This window comes from Caloenas nicobarica, chromosome 1 (assembly GCF_036013445.1).
Source record: "Caloenas nicobarica isolate bCalNic1 chromosome 1, bCalNic1.hap1, whole genome shotgun sequence".
NCBI classification, from domain to species: Eukaryota; Metazoa; Chordata; class Aves; order Columbiformes; family Columbidae; genus Caloenas; species Caloenas nicobarica.
Window position 1 is genome coordinate 147,972,777 of NC_088245.1, and position 22,273 is coordinate 147,995,049.

The following is a 22,273-nucleotide window of genomic DNA, read 5'->3' on the forward strand; positions in this document are numbered from 1 at the left end:
TAACTGACCCAGGGGGATTTACTGTGGAGCTTTAGATGGGAAAAATGGGAAATTAACCCAGCCAAAGAAATAAAGAATATATGCCCATATTTAAATCCTTAGATGTCTTGAAGTTTATGCTGTTGAAAAAGCAATCAGTATAAATTAAGTCTTCAAAACAGATTAGGAAAAACATGAGTTTTTCCCTGTTGGCTCCATTTGTGTTTTATAGAGTTACATCTGCAAATTAACACAACTTCAGATTTAAAATCGAATGAGATCCTCCTGTGTGATATCTGCAATGCTGGACTGGTATCACACTTCTGAAGAGAGGTTGTACCTCTTCAAACCAAGCATCCTACTTTTCTGAACTCCTCAAAAAATAAGTTTATGCGTGTGCAATGTACAGAGCAGGGTGTCTTTGGGGAGCTGGTTACATTAAGCAAAACTCCTACAAGGGTGTTGCTGCAAAATATTTTCTATTTTAGTGTGTATATAGGTGCCAACAAGTAAAAATGGCCTTGGACACAAGCTCCTGGGTGAGTGGCTGGAGTGTAATCAGTAAACAGGCAGGAGGGAGGAAAACAAGAAGGCAGGGTTGGATTGACTGATAGGACTTCAGTCATATCACTGGATCTCCTTGTGATTGATGAGCAGTGTGACTTCTGCTCTCTAACTTAAGCCATTGTGTTTGCCAAGAGCTGGACATTCTTACTTTGTAAGATGGCCTGATAAAATTCGGTTTTCAGCTGGAGATTTTCAAAGGCTGCCTTCATGAGGAGGCAGTGCCCTTTTGCTGCAGTTAACAAGCAGACAAACCAGAGAAGAATGAAGGTGCGTTGACATAGAGTGAATGTTTTTTGCACAGCAATGTTTCCATTGGTGCAGCGGCTTTACACAGGGCAGTTTGCTGGACTGTGCAGAACGAAGGCTTCTTCCATAACATTAAGACTGGCTGTACTGCACACTCCTTCTGTTTTTAATAGCATATATTAATCACAAACAGTTGCAATGGAGAGGTTGCAGAGCAAAAGGAAAACAATTGAAAAATGCTGTCCGTAATGTGGCTGAGCTCATGTTGTGAGAGATGGCTTATGTTTTGAAAATTTCTGTATTTTTTGGCTGGTTTTGAAAAGCTAGTTGTGTATTGGCACTATCTTTTATCTCACAAGTTCATGCTTTTTTTAGGGGATGAAGGGCAGTCAGAAGGAGGAGTTTGGAGACATTAGCCCCATGCAGCTTAGAAGTGGTGTCGTTCCTACCAGCGGAGCTCATGTGTTTTTGCTTCAAAGTAATGAGACTGCAGAGGCTAAAAATGTGGTGTGAATTCTTCCAAGTCGTGCTAAGTCAGATGCACTTTTTAGCACGAGGCGTGGGTGACGCTGTTGCCAACACCAGGCGTGGGTGATACCATTGCATGTACCATTTTCTCAGTGGCAGATGTGGCTGTTTGGTATATTCCTGTCCACTCTTGCCTGCTGGTTCCTTGTCTGTCTCCAGCACTTGTTGCTGGCACAGCTGCCCCAGAACTATGGTGACCTGGATCTGTGAACGGGCCCCAGTTCCTGATTAAAAATACCCTCATTCTGCTCTTTCCCCCAGTTATTTATAACCTGGATTGGTGCATTGATCTAGTTTAGCACATGGCGTTACAAACTGTTGTGCCATCGCTATGAAGAAGGTGGAGTGAGACTGCAAAAGAGATGCCGATGGCTGTGGGCGAGAAGGGTCAGTAGCTCAAATTGATGTTGCTCCAATGGCTCCAGTTCCTCAAGGGATGGTTTCATGAACACCTCCTTTTTTGTGGTGGATTGTGCAGTTCCATCCTGGTTCTAGCTCAACACAGCTTATGGAGGTGGTGGGAGGAGCGAACATGGGGATGGGGGGCAGTGACTGCCACCCTCAGTACTGCCCTGAAAGAAATGCCTCAAATTTACCTTTTCCACCTGCTTTGAAAGCTACAGTTATAGGAGCTTTTCTTGTAGGCTGATGATAAGTAACAGTGTCTATGACCATGGGGAAAGAGGCTTGAGTGGAAACTATAAAACTAATTTTTTTTTTTTTTTTTTTAAATGAGCAGCTACTGAAGCTCTGGGTGATTTGTGCCTCTGTGCATATTTTACTGGCAGCGTTACGGCTTTCTCCTTAAATACAAGCGATGCAATGGAGGATATCTGATTGTTTTTTCTAACCTGCGTTGAGAACAGACACAAGACTTCCTTTCTTCTGTGATACCTCTGATGGAGTGCTTGCTTTGCCAAACGCTTAACAAATTAGAAAGCCTAATGTGTTGGCACGCTCTGTGGGCACGCCTCAAATCTTCAGTTTTCAAGGCTCCGATTTGGCAATTCACACGTTGCTCAGGATCAGCGAGGTTACATCAGTTCTGGGCTGTAAAGCTTTGATCACTCAGACGGGAGGGATGTCGAATCAGAGTGAAGGCTTTCCTGAGAAAGTTTTGGTTGGCATGAAGAAAATGAGGTAGTATAACCTCCGACTAGAGACGTTGGAAGGAACGTTACAGCTCTGTAATGTACATGGTGCTGTCGAAATGTTCTTCATCCTTCTCAGCTTCTCTTGTGGTTTTCTCTGCAGATTTTGATTTTGAAAAGAATGGTGGTAAGGATGAGAAAAGAGGAGGTGGGCTGAAGATATCAGCTTGATCTTTGCATATATTATGACTAGTTAGTACTGCTGCCTGAAACATTGTAGGGGGTGTTGATGTGCATAAAACTTTCCTGTCTCTTCCACTTTCCTCCTCTCTAAACAAATTAAGAAAAGATCTAGAAGATTGTATGGATCTTTATAGATCTTTAGATCTACAGCAGTAAAGCAAGCACTAAAGGATCTGTAAGATCTAAAGATCTGTAAGTCTTCCTACAAAATGATGCATACATAGGTCCTATTTTCACTTTTTAGGGCAAAGCTAGAGTGCATGTAGTGTGAAAAAATTTCACTGGAGTGTAGAACAAATAAAAACAAAAAACCACCAGTCCTCATCAATTGAAAGCTATTCAGTTGTTGGAATGAGCCCAATGACCATAAAAGGGGCACAATACAAACTATCGGCATATACATGCTTTAAAAATTGTTTTTCCAAAATGTACATATGTAGGATGCATCTCAGGCTGCGCACATGTTGTGGTGGGAGGCGTTATTTGAGAGATTCCTGTAGTCTGTCTTTAATCTTTTTATTGTAGGGTCTCTGTTCCTTTTGGGGCACTGTTTTGAAGAAGGCAGTGTTCAGTCCACGTTGACCCCTTCCCCTCGCTGCCCATGCTGCTGGGTTTCCATGAGCTCCTTGCTGCGTGTGTGGCACTGTAGCACACCCAAGGAGCTGTGACTGGTGTTATCAGATGCAACACAAGTACGCTGTAAGGTTGGGCAGTCACCATTTAGTTAGAAGAATCCATTTTCTTGTGAAGCAAATAGAATTTAAAACCTTAGCAAAGCTTACTTGGCAAATCTGCCTGCATCTGAGCTGTTAACTTGCATTACACTCTAAACAGATGCTTGACTCTGCTTAACTCTTTTGGAGGTTTTCTTTGCAGCTGCATGGTTGTTTCCAGTGTCACTCCTGTGTTCCCCTTCCAGCGATGCTTTTCTCTTTGAAAGGTTTAGTAACTGATGGTGAGGGAAAAAACATAATCGCTGCTTTTCTGTTTGTTATAACCCCTGACGCTGCTGCTTCTTCCTCCTACCTCTTCCCACACGCACTCTTGGCATCCCTTGGGAAAGTTTTCCGCATGCCTTTTTAATAGCAGCGTTTCTCAGCTCTTGTGCCCAGTGTTTCATGACTTGTCCAGTCTAGTCTGTGTAAAATTATGCTAAGTAAACAACTGGATACTGTATCCTGCTGATTTATGAAAGAAGCTGGATTGCTTTTAGTGCTTGCCTGTCTTGCCCTTTCTGTATGTGCTCTGCAGAAAAATTAGCCCCAAACCAAAACCTCCAGGCCTGCAGACAAACATGGCACATCTCCCATGCCTAAACAGAAAAGGTTACCCGAATTATTCACTGCCATCCTCCTGACTCTGCTGACAGCTTTTTTCTGTTGTGATAGGCAAGTCAATTTGATTCTTGTGAGTCTGTATCGTGGTGTTATAAACTGCAATAATGTGGGTGATCTATCCATCGTCCATAAGACATCCCAAAAGCAGTCTGCAGAAAGACTGCAGATAAATACAAATGTGTGTGTTCCCACACATGCAGGCAGACAAAATGAGGGAAGAACAAAAGTAATAACCATGAAAAGTTTGCCCTGACTTTTATCTGTAAGGTGGTGGATTTTTTTTTTTGGTTTAGTTTTTTCCATGAAAAACCAAAGACAGTGTGTGGATTTTGATCTGTTCGGAGGAAAGAAAAAAAAAATAGGAAAATAAAAAATTGATGCCTCGCTGTAGCAGACCAGGAAATGCAGATCCTCACAGCACTGTGCAACAGAACTGGGGCAAACCAGTTTGGAGAAGCTGAATTTGGGCTGGCCCTTCAGTCTGGAGACATGAGTGCACTGCTTTACCTAGCTTAGCATAGCTGCCTGATAAATCACTTACATACCAGTCCATGGCAGTACTTACTGCTAAGTTAGCCAAAGCAAACGTGAAGCCAGTAGAGTTACTAAGAGCCTTTGCTGTGCCCTTCCTTTTGATATGAATTGGGGAAGATGGGTCAAGGACCTAAAAATCCAGATTGTTCCCATGGGGAGTACTGGCACCTTGCTTGCTTGTCCCTGAAATGCTTACTGCTAGTCTCTACAAAATTTTGCAGTCTTTAGTTAAACAGTTACTTGGCAAAACAAAGAATTGTTCTGTGGAAAAGGAGTAAATAAATAGGAAAGGTATTTACAATGTGGACAGCCCTGCTGCCCAGTGTCTCCTGAAGCTGATTAATCTCTGCTGTCTTCCAGGGATTAGGTCAAAAAAAAAAAAAGAGCTGCTGGGAACTTTCTATTACATTTCAGAGAAAAACAGAGCTGGACAGTGTAGTCCCTGTAACATCTGGTTTGGGAAGAGGTCAAAAAGAGCAAAGCCGTGCTCAGCCTGCCAGCTTGTAGTCCTAACAGCGCAGAGCGACATTTAACTCTGGAGAGCCCTTTGTCCTTACAGTCATGCAAGGAGCAGTGGCTTTATCTCCCAGCAAGGCAAATACAGCTAACACCTGGCTTGAGTCTTATCTGCAATTTTTGGACGTGATCCAAGAAACTTCCCTGGAACAGTGGTGGCACCAGTTTGGATGAAGGCCGAACTTGCACTCTCTTCTTCGAAGTCCTGGGGTGATTAGCAAGACTGTCAGGCTGGAGAAGCTTATTTGAGTAGAGGAGAGTGTCAGGTTTGATGCGGCTGCAAGACGGAGTTTGAAGAGAGAGCTCCACATGTGGTTTGAGGTCAGGGCAGAAAGCTGTGGCTGTTATCAAGCAGCTTGGGAAATCGTACTTGATGTGGATTGCATGGAGAGAGCTGATGCTGAGTACCAGGGCTCTGCGTTGCTGTGTCCCAGCAAAGAGCAACTTCACACTGATACTGTGTGGTTGTGGGAAAAATTGGCAATGTGTACATGCTTCTTTCTCTGTCTGCTTTTTTCAGTATATGGTTTCTCTGCGCAATATTTCCAACTGAATAGAAGACTTTTTGCATGCCCAGCCTACAGCCAGTTGTCCTTGTGGGTGTTCCTCTCTATATATTTTTAACACACTTGTTTTGGAACCTGACTGTTTCAAGGCTGGATGGAACAGATGTTTTCCTTTTGCCATTAAGATCCTTGAGGGCACCATTGCTGCCTCACCAGCATCTATTATCTGTCAACAGCCAAAGAGCTTTTACTGTGAAGGCTTCATTGTGCTCATTTAGTACTATGGCTGGTGCATGGCTTTTCAGCTGTGGCCAGGAGCTGGCTTCACACTCAAGGTTGATCGTGGATCACTATGTTAAGAAAGTGCAAAGCAAGCTGTGTTGCCTCTGCCTTCTCCTCATCTATATGCTTATGAGAGGTCTCGTGCAAGGTTTTTGTCCTACCTAGCAGAAAATGTGCTCAGTAAATTGTAAGGTAGTTTAGATTACACAAACAGAATTTATGGCCACATAAAGGGAACTTTGTTGTCTTTTGGAGCACAGAAGAATCTCCTTGTTTTAGGGGGGCAGCTTTAAAATGTTGCCTACCTGGCTGTAAGAGAACCCAGGTAACACAAGAGATGATGCTCAGGAGGTACTCCTCAGCTGCGGCATTGAGATCTGTTACTGCTCGTCAGTATGTGAGAGCACATGTTTAGTACTGGAACATAATGGAAACTAGAAGGCTGCGTTGGCTACAGCTGACTTCCATTGGTGGAAGGGCAAGAGTCCATATTAAGAAGATTTGTCTGCAAGTCTTAAGCTCCTTGGACAAGTCTGGACTTTTTCCTTAAAAAATTCTTTCCTTTGGTCTGACGGTGTGATTGCATTGACACACTCAGAAAGGATAAGTCATCTAGGTGAGCTACTGACATCTGTTACCGTCATTGTAATGAGTAGGACAGGCACTTGAATTTCAGCTTTTGGGCACTGTTCATCTGTCCAAGTGGGCAATACTCATGCATTTAACTGTAATCCTGTGCCTATTTTTCTTCAGTCCTTAGGCTTGCTACCTGCAGTCTCCTGGAGACCTGCTGTGTTAGCATTGACAAGGAAGTCACTAATGACAATATGATTTCATATGCATATGAGTGACTGCTAGCATCTGTCTGTGTTAGGGAAATCTGGACACTATCAGTGGTGAAGGCTCAGTGTGGGCAGTATGCAGATGCTTTCACAGTCATGATATTTAACCTACTGGTCATACCTGCACTGACATGAATTTGAGCAATAATAGCCTGCACAAGTTCTAGTGATGGAGCATTTCTTCTGAGCCGAGGGGAATGTTCATGCAGGTGGCCTAGATGCAGGCGTTTCACCGCTGCCTTCCCTGAGCTCTTGTTTGTTTGAGCTGTCTGAGGAGATTTGAGTTCTGATGGGAAACAGAAATGTTTTTGTGTGCAGATAATAGCAAAAAGCACAGGACTGCGTTTTGTGTCATTTCTGTCAGACACACAGCACAGCTCAATTTACCCCCGGTGAATCAGACATATTGTCTACTCAAGGAAAACAAGGCAACCCTGTCAATACAGTGTTAGAGCATGTGCGCTCTTGCCAGTTTGGGCAGAGTAAAACCAGAGCATTGTGCTTTCATTTTAGCAAGTATCTAGGCAGAACTCGGGTTTGCGGTGTAGTCATCTGGCCTGAATAGGCAGGCAAGAGATCCCAGATCCAGTGTGAGCTGCTGTCTTTCAGAGCTGCACTTTAAAATCTGGCTTGGGCATTAGGATCAAAGACAGGAGAATTAATTTGCTGTTTATGTTAAAGGGAATATATCTGTTTGAAATGTAATCTTTCTTGACGGTGTTTAATTGTAGTATGATAAACCACACCTGCCTGTGGGCTCCTCCTGTTTTTGCTGTGACATTCCATATTTTTATCTTGACTTCCTAAGGAAATGAGGCTTCTTGGCGGTAGTTTGTGTGTTCTGCCTTCTTTTCCACCGAATACCTTGTGGATCTGCTGGCCAACTTTGGCCAAGTTTAATGAGGAAGAGAAATTCCAAAGATACAAAGTCCTGACAAGTTATGTGAAAACTGGCAGGCTGTGCGGAGAAGAGAGGCTGGAATTTATAGTCTCAGCTTTGGGAATGGTAGGCAGACCTTAGCCACTGTCCATTAGCAGTCAGCTGGCCACTGTGTTGCAGTAAATCAGAGGGAGGAGGAAGATAACTTTTTTTAAAAAGAAAAGGTTCTGATGCTTGGCTTTCAAGTGAGTGCTGCAGCTCTAGGAATGTGTGCAGGGTAGCACATGCAAGCTACTTTTAAGCATTTTAAAATCTTCCTCTGGTTCATTCTTTAGTTTATGGGTCCACAAATAGTGTTGTACATTTGAGATTATCCTACATGATCTCTCTCCCCCCCGTTCTCTTTCTTAACATGTACATATGTATATATGAATATAAAATAGCAAAGTTATTCTCCAACATTTAACAAGATAAAAATGTTTGCTCTAAGTCCCTCAGCAGTGCTCCTTTTGCAAAATGCAGTTTGAGTGATTGTGTAGGGAGTTGTTGGCTAAAACACAGTTTTATAACCCAGCTCCTAAAACCAGAGATTATGGCAGCAAGTGCTAATGTGCAAGGACCTGTGAATTCATTGTACTCTAAGCTGACTTATAACAACGATGAATGCTCCCCTCGTGCCTTACAGGAAAGTGTTCTTCTCCCCCTGTGCCCACTCTTCAAGTGTGCAATGGGAAGCACATGGCTAAGCTAAGTGTTAAAAGAACCTTGAAAATGCTGCACAAACTAGCTCAGTTGGTCAGTCTAGGAGAAGATATTGTTTGTATCCTGAACCTAGAAATGCCTCAAGTCATTTCCAGCAAGGGGCCTGTGTACATTCCTGTATATAGGTTTAATCCGAAAGTGATTAAAGCCCACTGAGTGTGCTTTGTGTAGCCTCTCTTGCAGAGAACATTTTCTACTGCTAAATAAATCTGCAAAGGTGTTGTCATTAAATTGCAAAGATTGGTGCTTCATAATAAACATGCGGTTTAGTTTCGCTCTCCTGTCCTTGACATCTCTCTTAGTAAGACCCTGCTTCAAGTGGGATCAGACTGATGGGAGTCTGGCCAAGGAGGCATCTTTTTGTTTTGATGATCTCTGTTGAATTTTTTCATGTCAGGCTTTCTCAGATGTTTTGATCTGAAAGGGATATCTGTGACAAGTTAGCGAGTTAGTCACAGAAGCAGCTACTGTGCAGAGGGCGCATCGTTGTTGTGTTTTGTCTCGTGTCCACCAGGCAAAACGGTAGTTTCTTTAGTCAGTGCATCACTGGTGCAAAAGGCGCGGTGCGAGTTCAGCAGCCTGCTCTCTTGTGCCCCTGGTTCTGCAGAATGATGGGGCCTTCACAAATGTCTCCCCCTCTCTCTGCCTAGTGGAGGGGTCAGTTCCAGAAATGAACTTTGAGCTTTCTACGTGTCGGTTGATATATGAGGTGTTTCTGCAGTGTTTCACCAGAGCAAGGATATTTTCCACTACAGCTCCTTCTTCCCGAACTGAATTTTAGTGTTTGATTCTGGAGCTGGTAAGAACTAAGTGGAAATCCTAGTGTAAATGCAGAAGCCCACAGACCTTCAGATAACTGTTACGGGCCTGGCAAAACACCTTGGCTCTGCGTACGAGAGCAAGAAGGGAGAGTGTCCGTGATTCCTGAGAATCGTTTTCTTATACGGAATACTTTACCATATGGAAATGTAATTGGGCAAACAGGCCCCAGGCAAGCGGGAGAGCAGGCGTGCCGGCGGCTGGCTGCTTGGCTCCCCCTGCGCTAACCTGTCCTCCCGGCCGGGGCTGCGGGCGGCCGGGCAGCCCTGAGTCACTGCTGTGGAAACAGTGATGCAAAGGCAGCGCCATTAAGGAGGGTTTTATTTCTCTCTCGCATATTTTACTTCGGTGGCCTTTTCCCTAGTGTTTATTGGTGTTTTCCCTCTTCGAGTCTGTGAAACAAACTGTTTTTTATAGATGAGTTAATTGTCTCACTAGTTAGTTAGTCAGGCTACGAAGATGATTAGGGGCCTAGAGCACCTTTCGTATGAAGAGAGACTGGGAGATCTGGCTCTGTTCAGCCTGGAGAAGGCTGGAAGGGGATCTCATCAATATTTATAAATATCTCAAGGGTGGATGTCAAGAGGATGGGGCCAGACTCCTTTCAGTGGTGCCCAATGGTAGGATGAGGGGCAACAGGCACAGACTGAAGCATAGGAGGTTCCATCTGAATATGAGGAGAAACTTCTTTGAGTGTGCCGCAGCACTGGAACAGGCTGCCCAGGGACCTTGTGGAGTCTCCTTCTCTGGAGACATTCAAACCTCGCCTGGACACATTCCTGTGTGATCTGCTCTGGTGAACCTGCTTTAGCAGGTGGGTTGGACTAGATGATCTCCAGAGGTCCCTCCCAACCCTAATCATTCTGTGATTCTGTTTTTCACTCTGAATTTTTCTTTTTGTTTCTCTTGCTATGCCTCTTTGCAGCAATTTGCTTGAATGTAAAGCCTTGAGCCAATTATGAAATTAAGGAGTTGCACTGATTTATAGATCAGAGGGGGCTGTGTTGTCAAACAAGTCTCCACTCAAATTGGAGTCCTTGAGGGCGATGTTGGTTCTGACTTCAGACTTGCTGTTGCTCCTCAGTTTTGGTTAAAAGAGTTTGGGAAATGTACCTTGCCCAGTCTTGATTTGCAACACAAATTGTTAGAGTTTGCACCGTTCCTGTAAAAATGAATGGATCAGCATTTAAATGCGAACTCATTCTCTTTCCCGTGTCTACAAATGTAAACAAACAAACACCCATGTAAATTCAGGAAAGGATTTCTCCCACTGGCAGGAAAGAAAGGAGGAACAGTTGTGTTTTCTAGTTGTAAATGTTCAGATGGCATCTTGTTGTGATAGCAGTGCTTCCTCGTGACATAGGTGTCTATGAGTTTTCCCTACTTTCTATTTAATTCTCCCTCAAGGTGTGGTTTTACAGTACAGCAAAACCAATTTGATGTCCGGCTGCTACTGCAGGGGCAGCTCTGCCTCTCCTCCCCCCTTTCGTAGATCCCTGTGTACCAGCATCTATCTGGTCCCATCCTTCAGAGAGCTCCACTGGCAAAGAAGTTTTTGTTTGCTTGTTTGTTTGTTTTTAATACAGATTAGCTTTCTACTGTTTCTGCCCCAGCAAAAGCTGGTGGGGGCTTGGGTGAAAGGGGCCGGGCAGGGAGATGGAGAGGCTGTGGCCAGGAGCCGGCCTGCAGGAGCATCAGCAGCATCTCCTCAGGGTTACAACCATGAAGCTGCCTGGGGAACCACATGCCCTCAGCCATCTCTTTGCTCCAGGAGGAAAATTGGCTTCGATGCCTTTCTGACAGCCTGTCTGCATCTTCCTCAGCCACCTGCGACAGCTGCTGGAAGGACTGTTTGTAAGTGCTCCACACCTGCAGATTTAGGAATAAAGAATGGAGTATAAAGGTCTTTTTGCAGGGATTCCCCCACCCTCCGATTGTTTCCACTGTGCAGTCGGCTATTTTTAGTCTGCTTGCTTGCCTCAGAAATTACTTCACTTTCTGCTTTGGACCATTTCCATAACATTTATTGTGTTTCTGGATTCCAGCATTCAAGATAATGTCAGAGCAAAGAATCACTGGGTGATGAGCTCGGTTCCAATGGTGGGGTCAAAAACCTGTGCCGAGGATGTGTGATGCCAGCTGCCTCTGATCTGGTGACCTGGAGAGGCTGACCGAGATGAACCACATTTTGGACCATGACCCATATTTGCAGGCAAAGAACTGTGTTAATCCTCAGTTTAATGGTGATTTGGTTAGTGAATGGCAAAAGAAAACAACCCTTTAGTGGTCTAGTCCAGATAGCCAAAGTATATTTACCTCTGAAAGACATCTGTTTGCTTTAGGTGAAGTCCACAACAAAAGCCCAGTCTGCCCTTGCTGTGTGTGCTTGTATTGCTAGTTCACTGGATAGTGTTCTTTCTTCCTCCCGATATTAGGTATGACTCAAAAGAGCAGATTTGTTGGCAGTAAAATGTTCGTAAGATATATAAGGTGCTGGAGCAGACTTTAGAGTGGGAAACAGTGCTCATTTTAATATTGTTGCATATGATGCATCTAATGATTTCCCACTTGAGATATTAAAAATATATAGCTGGTTCTGTAGTAGGTGAAGTTCATACGGCTGGTTGCTAAAGCAGAAGAAAACGAATCACTGGCTTTGGGCAGAGCGTTATACAGTTTCACAGGAAAGACCTTCTGACATGGTAGCATCACTGAGACTGTGCTGGATTCAGAGAGGAGCAAAGACTGGCTGGAATTTAATAAGAATTTGATGTTTCTTCGACTCATCTGCAGCTTGATAATGCATGGGATGAATATAGTTGTGGAAACTCACGAGTATTCAGGAGCTCTGTACTTTGGTGGACAGCAGAGATTGTGCCTGTTCTTGAAGCACAATGTAGATAAAAAAAATTGGATTTCAATGTTTGAGACTGGAGGGGGGAAAAAAGACATTTAGTGTTAAGCCTGTATTCTAGTGAATTTTCCAAATTTTTTTCTGGGCCTTAAGAACCATTCATGATGGATTGATGATGCCTGTTTTGGATTAGGGGTCTAATCCATGATTGTTCACAAAATACCCATATTCGTGAGCCTTTGGAGGACAAATAGCTACTTAGAATGTGGATAAACACTTATAAACACTCTGCTTAGCATAGCTCCATGAGCTGTTATGTGCTCCTTGAGAAATGGCCGTCTTGACCTGGCATGGTGGCTGAGCACTGATCTCTTGCACAAGGGTTTGTCTATTTTTTTCCCTCCTGGTTGCACTCAAAGCAAGCACTTGTGTGAACTGCTGTGCTTTTGGCCATCACTAGAGGGCTCAGAGCAAGAAACCTGCTTGCCTTCCACATGATGTCAAGAACCAGAAGTTTCTTCTGAAACACGCTACCCAGCAACACAACAGAGACCTTTGAGTTATGGTTAGTAGGAGCTTACTGGTGTTCAGCAGTTTTTGCATCTTCCATTCAGAGAATTTGTTCCATCATAATTTTTTTTTTCCTTTTTAACCTTCTAATCATCTTTACAAGGTGAATGGGAAAAGAGGGCCTTACGCGGCCCTCCAGGTTTGAGGAGGGAAGGGCTGGTGAGCAGCTAACAGCAGATCTAGGGCTTTGCAATGTCCTGCAGTTCCCCGAGGGGAAGGGGACGGGACATGGACGTTGTCGGTGTGCAGGGGCACGTGTCTGCTCTCCAGGCCAGCACCGCGGTGTTGGTGCTGGGGAGAGGCGGCCAAAACCGGGTTGTGACTGTGGCATGGCGGTATGTGCCGCGGCTCCTGGGGAAAAGCGTCTCCTCACGAACCAAACGCGTGAGGGAATAAAGGCTGTATTGTATGAAAGGCAACCTTAGCTGGATGTCTGGCTTTGAAGAGGTTTGCCAATGAGCTGGAGGGTTGCCCTCAGCCAAGCCTGCTTTCAGTGAGGAAGTTTGAGAGGTCATGAAAAGCAGTAGTGTCTTTTTTTTTTTTTTCCCCCAGTGTCTTGCCTTTATATGCAGCAGTGCACATGCACTGCCGTCATCCCTTGTGCTTTGGATCGGTGGCTCGGTGTTAGCCCAGGGAGAGCTGCGAGTGCCTCCAATTTCTCTCCATGGTGTGGGAACGCTGGAGCATGTAGTGGCTGCGATTCAAAGACAAATGCTAGCTCTTTGCTACTGATCACTTTGGCAGAAACCCCTAGATGCTCGGAGACTACAGATGGAGCCGATTTGGGGAGAGTTGTCAAAAAACCAAAATAAAACAAAAAAACTCAAACAAAAAAAAAAAACCAAGACCCCCACCACAACCTTAGATTATTTTTTTTAAGTTATGTTTTGCTGTCTTTATAATAGCCTCCCTGTTCTTCCTTTTCCTATATTGTACCCCACCAGCCCCTTGCTTTTTAATTCATGCCAGCCAGAGCGCAACTGAAAGCTTTTCTTATCATAGTGTCATTCGTTAGTAAACCGGCAGAGACAAGCTTAACCAATTTAACCAACAGTTTCTATGAGGCTTTCAGTTCTGACTGGGCTTTGGGATTTCTCCATGTGCCCGTTGGAGGGACGAGGCTGCAGGAAACCACAGGAGAGGAGCCTCCAGCCATGACGGGCTTTGTTCAGATGCCTGTAGTCTGGCAGAAGCTGACTCCCCGCCACACATGGTCTTTCACTTTGCTGCCTCTCCCCAGCTATTGGAGAGGTCCGATGTGCTGTGTGTGGGATTTCTGCCGTTTCCATGCTGCTTGGTCATGTTTCCAAACCAAACTCGTGGACCCTTGCCTTGGTGATGGTGCTGGAGCTGGCGGGGTTGCTGCAGCCTGTCCCTTTGTGCTTGGCTTCACTGGCACACAGCTCCACTCTGAGCAAATCCAGTGCCTTAAAGCATATCCTGCTGAACTTTGAAGCTCTACGAACAATCCAAGTTTCCTCCTTCGAATGTAAATGCCCCATCTATCCCCCCTCCACTCCACTCCCACTGCCCTCCCCACTTTGACTGGCCTAAGTGCTCTTTGGTTTCAAATCAGTGTGATTAATGGAAGATTTTTTTCAGACTGTCACTTCATCGTGTTACAGGACTAGCACAGTAAAAAGTTGTAATATCTGTTGGGGTGAGTACCCCAAGCACAGCATTACAGGCCTTTTCCTGCCTATGAATCATCTCCCCTGGGACCCCGTAGCGATAGCGTTACTTTTGTTTTAAGGGAAAAGTCCCTAAGAAGGAGACTATTTATCCAGACGAGAGGCTGGCTGTATGTTTTGGGTCTTTTTTAAACACGTAACTTTTGAATTTATCCTTCAGGAAGGCGCTGCTCCAGGCGTGAGAGGTGAGCGCGACTCCCATGCAGATGCAGCTGGGCAGGCCGGGGCCACCACGTTTGGTGCAGGAGATGCGGTGGCTGTTTGGAAACCCAAACGATAGTCTTTCTGAGGGAGGTCAGATTATTCCTGTAGAGGAGGATTTCGGTAAAACACGTTAGGCGTGTTGTTTATTTTACAGACAAATTGCTGAGTGTCGCTTTTTAACAGTGGCTTGTGGTACAGCAGCGGGCTGTCTGAACTGCCCATCCGAGAAAAGAGACCCCAAAGCAGCTCCCAGCAGGCTCATGAGACACACACACACACACATGTCCTCTTTCTGCCACCTTTCATTCTGAACATGTGTGATGCCCGGTGAGTGGAATAAACAAAGAAGTGACCCCCTCACCACAAACCTGGGGAGGGCCACAGGCCAGATGGGGAGGTGGGTGGGCTTTCATCCCTTCCCTGCCAGCTGCAGGGATTTTTCTTTTTGGGAGAGGTCGCCTGGCCGCTCAGGTTTCTTATACAGACTTCGTGGTTGATTTAGGGTGAGCCTGTCAAAGGAGAGTTTTGGGCCAAGTAAACCTCATTTTCTTCTTATCAGCACACAGGTGCCAGTGCCTGTCTCCCTTGTTCCTGTTTGGGCTGCTTTCTGCCTGCTGTGCATACACATGCGTGGTTTTAAGCAGCTGTCTAACGATTTATTATTCCTGTCCCTGTAGGCCCATGGGTCCCCTCTGTTTGTCATGAAAGGTGAGGCCAGGCTGGCAGCCTGGGGACTGGTGGGAGCCCCGGCTTTGCTGCACAGGGGCAGGAGGATGAAGGGCAGCTGAGCCTCCCCGAGAGCTGCTGTTGGGGTTGGGAAGTGGACTCCTGTCCCCAAGCTCCCATCAGGGCTCTCAGGGTTTCAGCTCAAGACTGAGAGACTTGTGCTGGGATCCAAGCTGTTTGGTTTTAAACCAGAGAGTTGAGATGCCATAGCAGCTCTGATTTTTGAGGTGAAATGCCGTTTAATAAATGCAAGCCTGTTCACAGCCCAGCAGCAAAACCAAAGCTGTACTGGAGTGTTAGGACCATTTATACTTTGTCAGCTCTTATTTTCTTGGCTGTTAATTGTGGTCTCTTTGTCACCTGCCCAGCTAGGGGTAAATACAGCTGGGGTGTAATATTTTCTGCAAAGTATTTTTTGCTTTTATTTATCCTGATGGAGGCAGAAGGTCTTTTCTTCTCAGGCAGGTAAATAATTAGCTGGCTATCAGCAGCTTCCTTGCTCAGAGAGGGGGAGGAAGGGAAACGGGGGGGCCACGATGCCCTGTCTGATCGATGGACACGAGCATCTCGTGGCTCTGTTCATTGTTAATTCACTCCTGCGGCACCACTCAGCTGTGAGGTTTCCAGGCATGCTTGGCAGTGTTGACAACAAAAACATCTGGTCCAAGAATATAGTTCCCTTCTGCTGGCAGCTGCATGAAAATGATTTTGTACATAGTGGCGTACCGCCAAATGCACTTACTTGTACACTAAAGTGCACAGCCTTTATAGAGCTTTGGCAGTGCAGGGTGATTTTAAATGCTGTGCATAAGTCAGCATTAATCTACCAAGGAAAATCAAAGCCTCAGCAACCGATTATATAACGAACTTGCTTATCACACGTGCCCAGACGTGGCCATACCTTTGTACCTGTCTAACAGCTGTTCCTGTCTGAATACAAAGGAAAAGACTTTTGGTCACAGCCCTGGTTCTCGTCTGTCCTCTGGAAGGGTTTGGCACAAGCATTGAAGGGAAATTTGCCCCTTGCAGATGTCCCTGAATTTCTCTCATCAGCAGCCACATTTATCTGTTACTGATAGAGGTTGCCTGTCTCCTCTCTTGTTTTAGGAAGGACCTAGCCTCTGCTGAAGAAAATGTTAGCTGTGAATCAAGTAGTTTGTGTGTCTGCTGGTAAATTGTAATTTGAGTGATTGGACCTGATAATTACAGAGTCATCATCATCATCTTGTCAGTCAGTTGTAAATCACTCTGTAATGGATTTCCTTTTTTAAAAAGAGCTGTATTTCTGAGCACAAGTGTATTTTAGAGGTAAAATACAATATCCATATTCCTTCCTGCTTTGAAAACCCTTAGGGTTATAAGCGTGGATCTTGTTCTTATGTGAACAAGTTCAAGAGAGGTCTTTGCTCCAGCGAAGCTGCTCTTGGCCCATATATTTCTAGTCATTTCTTTTCTGCTTATTCCTATAGAGTAGCTGCGCTTGGGTCATGCATTTTCACTGCCAAGCTGCTGTCGGGTTGTAGGTTTCAGGAATGCTGCAGAAGAGTGTGGAGGAGCAGAAACCCCAGGTCTGGTCTGGTCTTTGCCCTTTGCAGAAGGAGCTTGGACAGGGTGTTTCTGCGGGTGTGCGTAGGACTGCGTGTCTCACAGCTACCGACCCGATGGTAATCCTTTGTTCTGCCGCTGCTGGAAGGAGCAGTTCTTGCCAAACCAGAGGGAGAAGGAAGAGAAGGTGGAGGAGATGGTGGCAAAGGGAGGAGGAACAGGCTTCCTTCTGCCAGCTTTTGAAGTGGTCTTTGCTTGCGATGTCAGTGAAAGAAACTGAAGATATTTTCTGGGGTATTTTAGAAATTGAAAATGAGCATGTAGGGCTTGGTCAGGTCTTCTCCCTTCTTCTCACCCCAGCCAGCCACGGTCTGCATGGATGGTACATATTCAGCCCATTTCTCGAACACACAATGGTGGGCTGGTGTCGCAGCTTTCTCTGCAATCCCTTCTGCTCCTTGTATGGTGAAAGGAATGAGCCTTTGAACCTCGTGGGTCCTCCCAGTCCACACCTGGCATTTTGCATTTGCAGTCCTTTCTTTGCATAAGGCAAGGGAAAAGGTTGCAGATCACCAACAGGTTGAGCAGTGACTAATATTGGACCTGTGGAGCTGGAGTGTTTAACCTTTAGGCAAAGATTACCTGAAATTAGAACTTGTAAGGACTTGTGCACTCGCACTGTGTCATTCAATCGTGTTTGTAAGACACATGTACAAATCGAATTATTCCTTTTATTCCTGGGTAATTTACATTTTTTGGCTGCTTCACAAAAGAAACCTTGTGTTGAATAAGTCAGATCGTGATCTCACACTAGTCCTTGCTTAGAAGGAGTTTTTTGGAGGCTGTAGTGTAGTCCAAAATTTGAAGTTCTCCTTTTGTGGGTGTAAAACAAAGCACAGATTACCAGCGGCACGTACAGCAGGCATTAAATACGGTTATTAGGTCCTAAACCAACTTATTACCTTCGATGTTTGGGGACGTGATGGCTGGCTGTTAGATGTCTTTACATCTGGCAGATGTATAATACCTCAGACAGAGATACACCACTTCAGAAAAGAAGCATTAAATCTATTTCTTCATAATAACAGACTAAGTGAAGTTTAGCACTTTATGGAAGTGGATTGGTGGGCTGCAAAGCAAATGCAGCAATCTTGTTTTCAGGGCTTTTCTTTAGTACTGATTTTCTGACAAAATGCAGGGCTTTGTTAGTGTTGCAGATGGAGTCTTAAATATTTGGAAGGAAAAACTGCAGCGCTTGCAACTTTATAATGAGGAGGGTTTGCTTAATTGAAGCCTTGAAGACGCAGGGAATGTGGACACCTGAAGGATTAGCAATGTGTTACAAAGTTTTTCTTCTCCCTACCAGTTGATTTGGGTTCAGCAACCAAAGCCGATAATAAATCCTGTAGCCTTCCAGCTGCTGTTTGTTGCCTTTATCTGTTGATGCTACTAATGACCAAAGCCTGGATTTGTTCTGTCTGATTTCAGGCATGTAGCGGTTGTGCTGAAGCCTGGAGTGTAGCTGCCCTGGGTGCCCATAATTTAGCATGAGGGGAAAAGTGCGTATAGGGGACAGGTCTGTCCACCTGCAGTGGGACTCGTCCCACGGAGAGGTAAAGGTCACTGGTGGGACTGTGTGTCCTGGAGTACAAGGTGCTTGTTTTGCAGCTGCCAGCTGCTGGCAATTGTGGCAGTGCTTGTTTGTGGTTCCCCGTATTTTAAATTTTTAGTTGATTTTGGAGTACCATTGCCAGTCTGCTCCCTCTGCTTTGCAAATCTGTGTGTTTGCTTTTGGCCTAAATAATATTATGTACCGAGCAGCGTCAAGCCCTCCATCACTGTCAGGCAAAGAAATGGGGGCATGTGATGGATGGAGCTTCTACATTTCTCTTATCGACTACTTCTCCAGCCCCATCTCTTTTAAATAAAGGATACTATGTGAAACAGCCCGGAGGAAAAACCAAAGTGGGATTACTTTTCCTTCCTCTCCTTTGTTCTGGTCCTGTTCGGGTGTGCATTGTAACAGCTTTGGGTTTGTGATCATGAGCATTTGTGGTATTTTGTTTGGTTTTTAGCATTTGGGCTTTATTCAATGTACAAAATGAAAGGGGTTGTAAATAAATCCCTCTTCCCGGTTCATCTACAGGACTTCTTGGTCAGTGCGGGTGTGAGGCTGTATACTGAATGAATCTGTCCTTTAAGGGAATCGGTGTCTTCATGTAATGAGAGGTTTCAATGATATATGTGCTAGAAGAACATCCATGTTATGCCAGAACTGCCATTTTTAATGTATTTTACTTTCCGAACTGCTGACCCAGCAGTGTCTGGACTGCACAGGCAGGGAGGGACTCCTGCGTCAGTCCCCTTTGGGAAGGAGATCTGCCCCCTAGACGGGAGTGTTGGAGGTTCGTGCTGACCCCAAGGGGAGCAGAAACCAAGCAGTGGGCAAACACCTCCCTTGGCTCTGTCATCCCCAGAGATGCTGCTTTCCTTGGCATCAAAGGCACACCAAGATTCAAAGCAGAAAAGCTGTGAAACTTTTCGGCTTTGTGCATAAGCCTGTTTTCTCTTTGGCATCTACATCTCATTGTCTGAGCCCAGAGCTTTGCATAAAGGAAATTGTTTTAATTTCTTGCCTTCACATACAGACTTATTTTTCATATCTGCTAGCAAGGGCTTGTTCTGATCACAGAAAGACTGAATGTAGAGTTTTATAGCAACGGGTGTTTTTAGTGTGAATAATAGTAATGGAAGTAGGGTATTAAACCTTCCCTCTTTTATGAGGGCTGTGAAGGTGTCAGTACAGGGCTAGCTTGTTGTATAACCTGTGGATAATTTAGGCCTGATGGGGATGGACATTTGAATTGTATAGCTGGGATAAACATGCAATCTGAGCAGGATACTTTTTAAGTAATTGTGACCAGGATCAAGGGACTAGCCTTGGAAATGGTTGAATGGATTTGCCCTTAGGAGGTTTCTCTCTTGGTAGTCTTCGGAAAACCTCGTGACACCCTGGGGTTTTATTGGGGGAGGTCAGCAGTGGTGCAGTCTCTGTGTCTTCAGTGCAGCTCATTCAGTGACCGGCAAAGGCACTGGGGGCACATCAGGCAAGAAAGAAAATATTGTTGTCGAAGCGATTGGCAGGGGAGGTAGTTTAGGGGGGAGACAACAGACAAGTATTGTCTTCACGTGGTTTTTGGCTCCTTCCTGCCTGCACGTGATTCTGTCTCCCGTGCCTGCACAAAGCTGCTACACAGGCTCCTTCGGGCAGTGCTGGGACCCTGCTTAAAAGCTAGTCCTCCCTCATGCTTTTTTGTCTAGTTAACTTAATTGTTGCTTTATGGCTGCAGCCTCAGCAATGGCACTGTTGCGAACAATTTGGCTCATTTTCTCTCGTTTCAGATGGTGCCTTTAGCATGCAGTAGAAAGGCTGTTGTGCCAAGGGGAGACAAAGCAGCCTCTGTTCTGCATGTGTTGGGAAGTGTGTTTCTAACCTGCTTGATGAAACCTTGCCGCTGAAGGTAACCAAATGTGGTCATAAGGACAGCCCTGTCCTGCCAGCCAGTTCTCACAAAACTAAGATTTTTTTTTTTTTTTTTTTTTTTTTTTTTTAACCCTTGAAAAAGCTTCACAGCCGTCTTCTGCAATCACCCTGCCTGAGCAGAGCATTGCCGGTCTGCTGCTTCTGGCAGCACAGCTCTGTGCCGGCGGCGGAAGTGGCTTGGAGGCTGGTTGGTAGCTCTTGGTGACAAGATGGGCTCCAGAAAGCTTGTGAATGGTAGAGCCCATGAAGGGCTTTCTCCTCATGGGCTGCATACGTGGACCAGGGGCAAAGTCTGATAGGTACCTTCACAGCGTGGGGTGGTGTGGCGATGCTCCCCACCCACGCTACGGCTGGCTGGATGTCTAGTGCTCCCTGAGTGTCACCGAGTGCATACCATGGCGGATGCTTTTTCATAAGGGTAAACAGTCTGCTAGACTTTTGAAGAAGTGTGTTTGGGAAGGACTTGAAGGAGGGTGCAGAGAAATGAACGTGCTGATGCCAAGGTGGAGACTCTGTGGGCAAGAGGTCTGTGAAAGGGAGACCTTGCATGTGAAGTGGGACAGGCACAGTGAATGCTGGAGATGAGAAGGTAACAGAGGAGAGAGACAGAAGGGAAATAAACTTGCATGAGGTCTTTAGCTTGAAGGTAACAAAGCTCAAAGGCTCCGTAAAAGTCTCAAGAAAGATGGGATGTAATAGAAAGTTGGAGGCTCTTGTATGTTAAGATTTAGAACTGTATATGGACTTATTAAATGTTTGCTGCATGTCTTGATTAAAGTCTTTTCTTTTAAACAGTTTAGGTTTTCCCTCCCAGGAAGCCTGTGTTTGGTATTTTCTTTTAAGAACTATTTTATATAATATTCCCTATTGTGGCATTGGAGAGGATTGCATTTCTCCATGTTGTGCTCTCCGCACTGTGAGCTGCTCTGCTTTATACGAACTTCCTACCTTGGCAGGCACTGGCAGGGACTTGCCCGGTGCTCGGAATCTTATTGCTCTTGTGGTTTGGTTCCTCCCAAAATTACAGTCTCCTTCCCAGCTTGGGGGCAGAGCCACAGCTCCCAGTTCAAATACCGCTCTGCGTGCAATATTGCCCCAACTCTTCTCGCCAAAACATTTCTCTCGTGTGTGAGAACTTTATTAATGAGTGTGTATATTATGGATTCCAGCACCAGAAAAGGTCACCTATTGTGCTAGGCACTATTCAGACTTACCCTGGCCTGGACAGATTCAGCTCCGAATGGATGCAGGCCAGGACTGGTGTGTGAGGGGGAGAGAGGATGTGAGACACAAGCAGAATTGTCGTTTGCAAAATCTGGTGTTGTGATTTATCCAGGAAGGCTTTTGTTTGCGTTTGGTACCTTTTAGGACTTTTTTAACATAGTTTTAGAGCAGAAATGAGAAGTGAAGGGAAGCAGAAACAAAAATAAAAACTAGGTTTCTTGTGGGCTTCTCCTGTTTTTCTTCAACTTGCCCTTTGGGGAGAGACAGTGAAAGAAAGGCTGAGTTGCCGTGGTTCTTCTGCCTCTGAAGCCAAACCAGTTTCCTCTCCATCATTCCAGGTGCCCGCCTGTGGGTTTGCACTCTCTTTCCCCTCCCAGTGCCAGGCTCAGGCTGCTGCCTGCTCCTCCACACAGATCCCAACTCTCCCGTGATGTAGAGACTCCCAGACCCCACAAGCCACTGCTGCAGCTCCTGATCCTCAGCAGCTCAGCTTGCTCTGCAACCCCAGATACAGCATCACCAGCCGCCGTTCTCCAGGCAGCGCAGCTCCCTGGGTATGGGCAGGCAGAGCTCCGTGGGCAGCATTGGGAAAGCAAAGGAAAGGAAACTGGGAGGCTTCCCTTTCCTCATCCCCCTTTGCCTGTGTGTTTTTTGGCTTTCCACTGTTGGGGAGTGGTGTTAATTCTTAAAACGCTTCGTTGTAGCTTAAAATGACTGGATGCTGTTTGTGTGGGGAGAGCTGAGATTTGTCACTGTCTCATTTCTTAAATTGGAAAGGAAAGT

The 22,273-nt window shown here is 45.4% G+C and overlaps 1 protein-coding gene across 8 annotated transcripts in view; it reads left to right on the plus strand.

Annotated features, from left to right (window-relative positions):
* The window catches only part of MAP4K4 (mitogen-activated protein kinase kinase kinase kinase 4), a 162,628-nt gene that overhangs the window by 78,384 nt on the left and 61,971 nt on the right, over positions 1-22,273 (plus strand). The gene's annotated exons all lie outside the window — the stretch shown is intronic.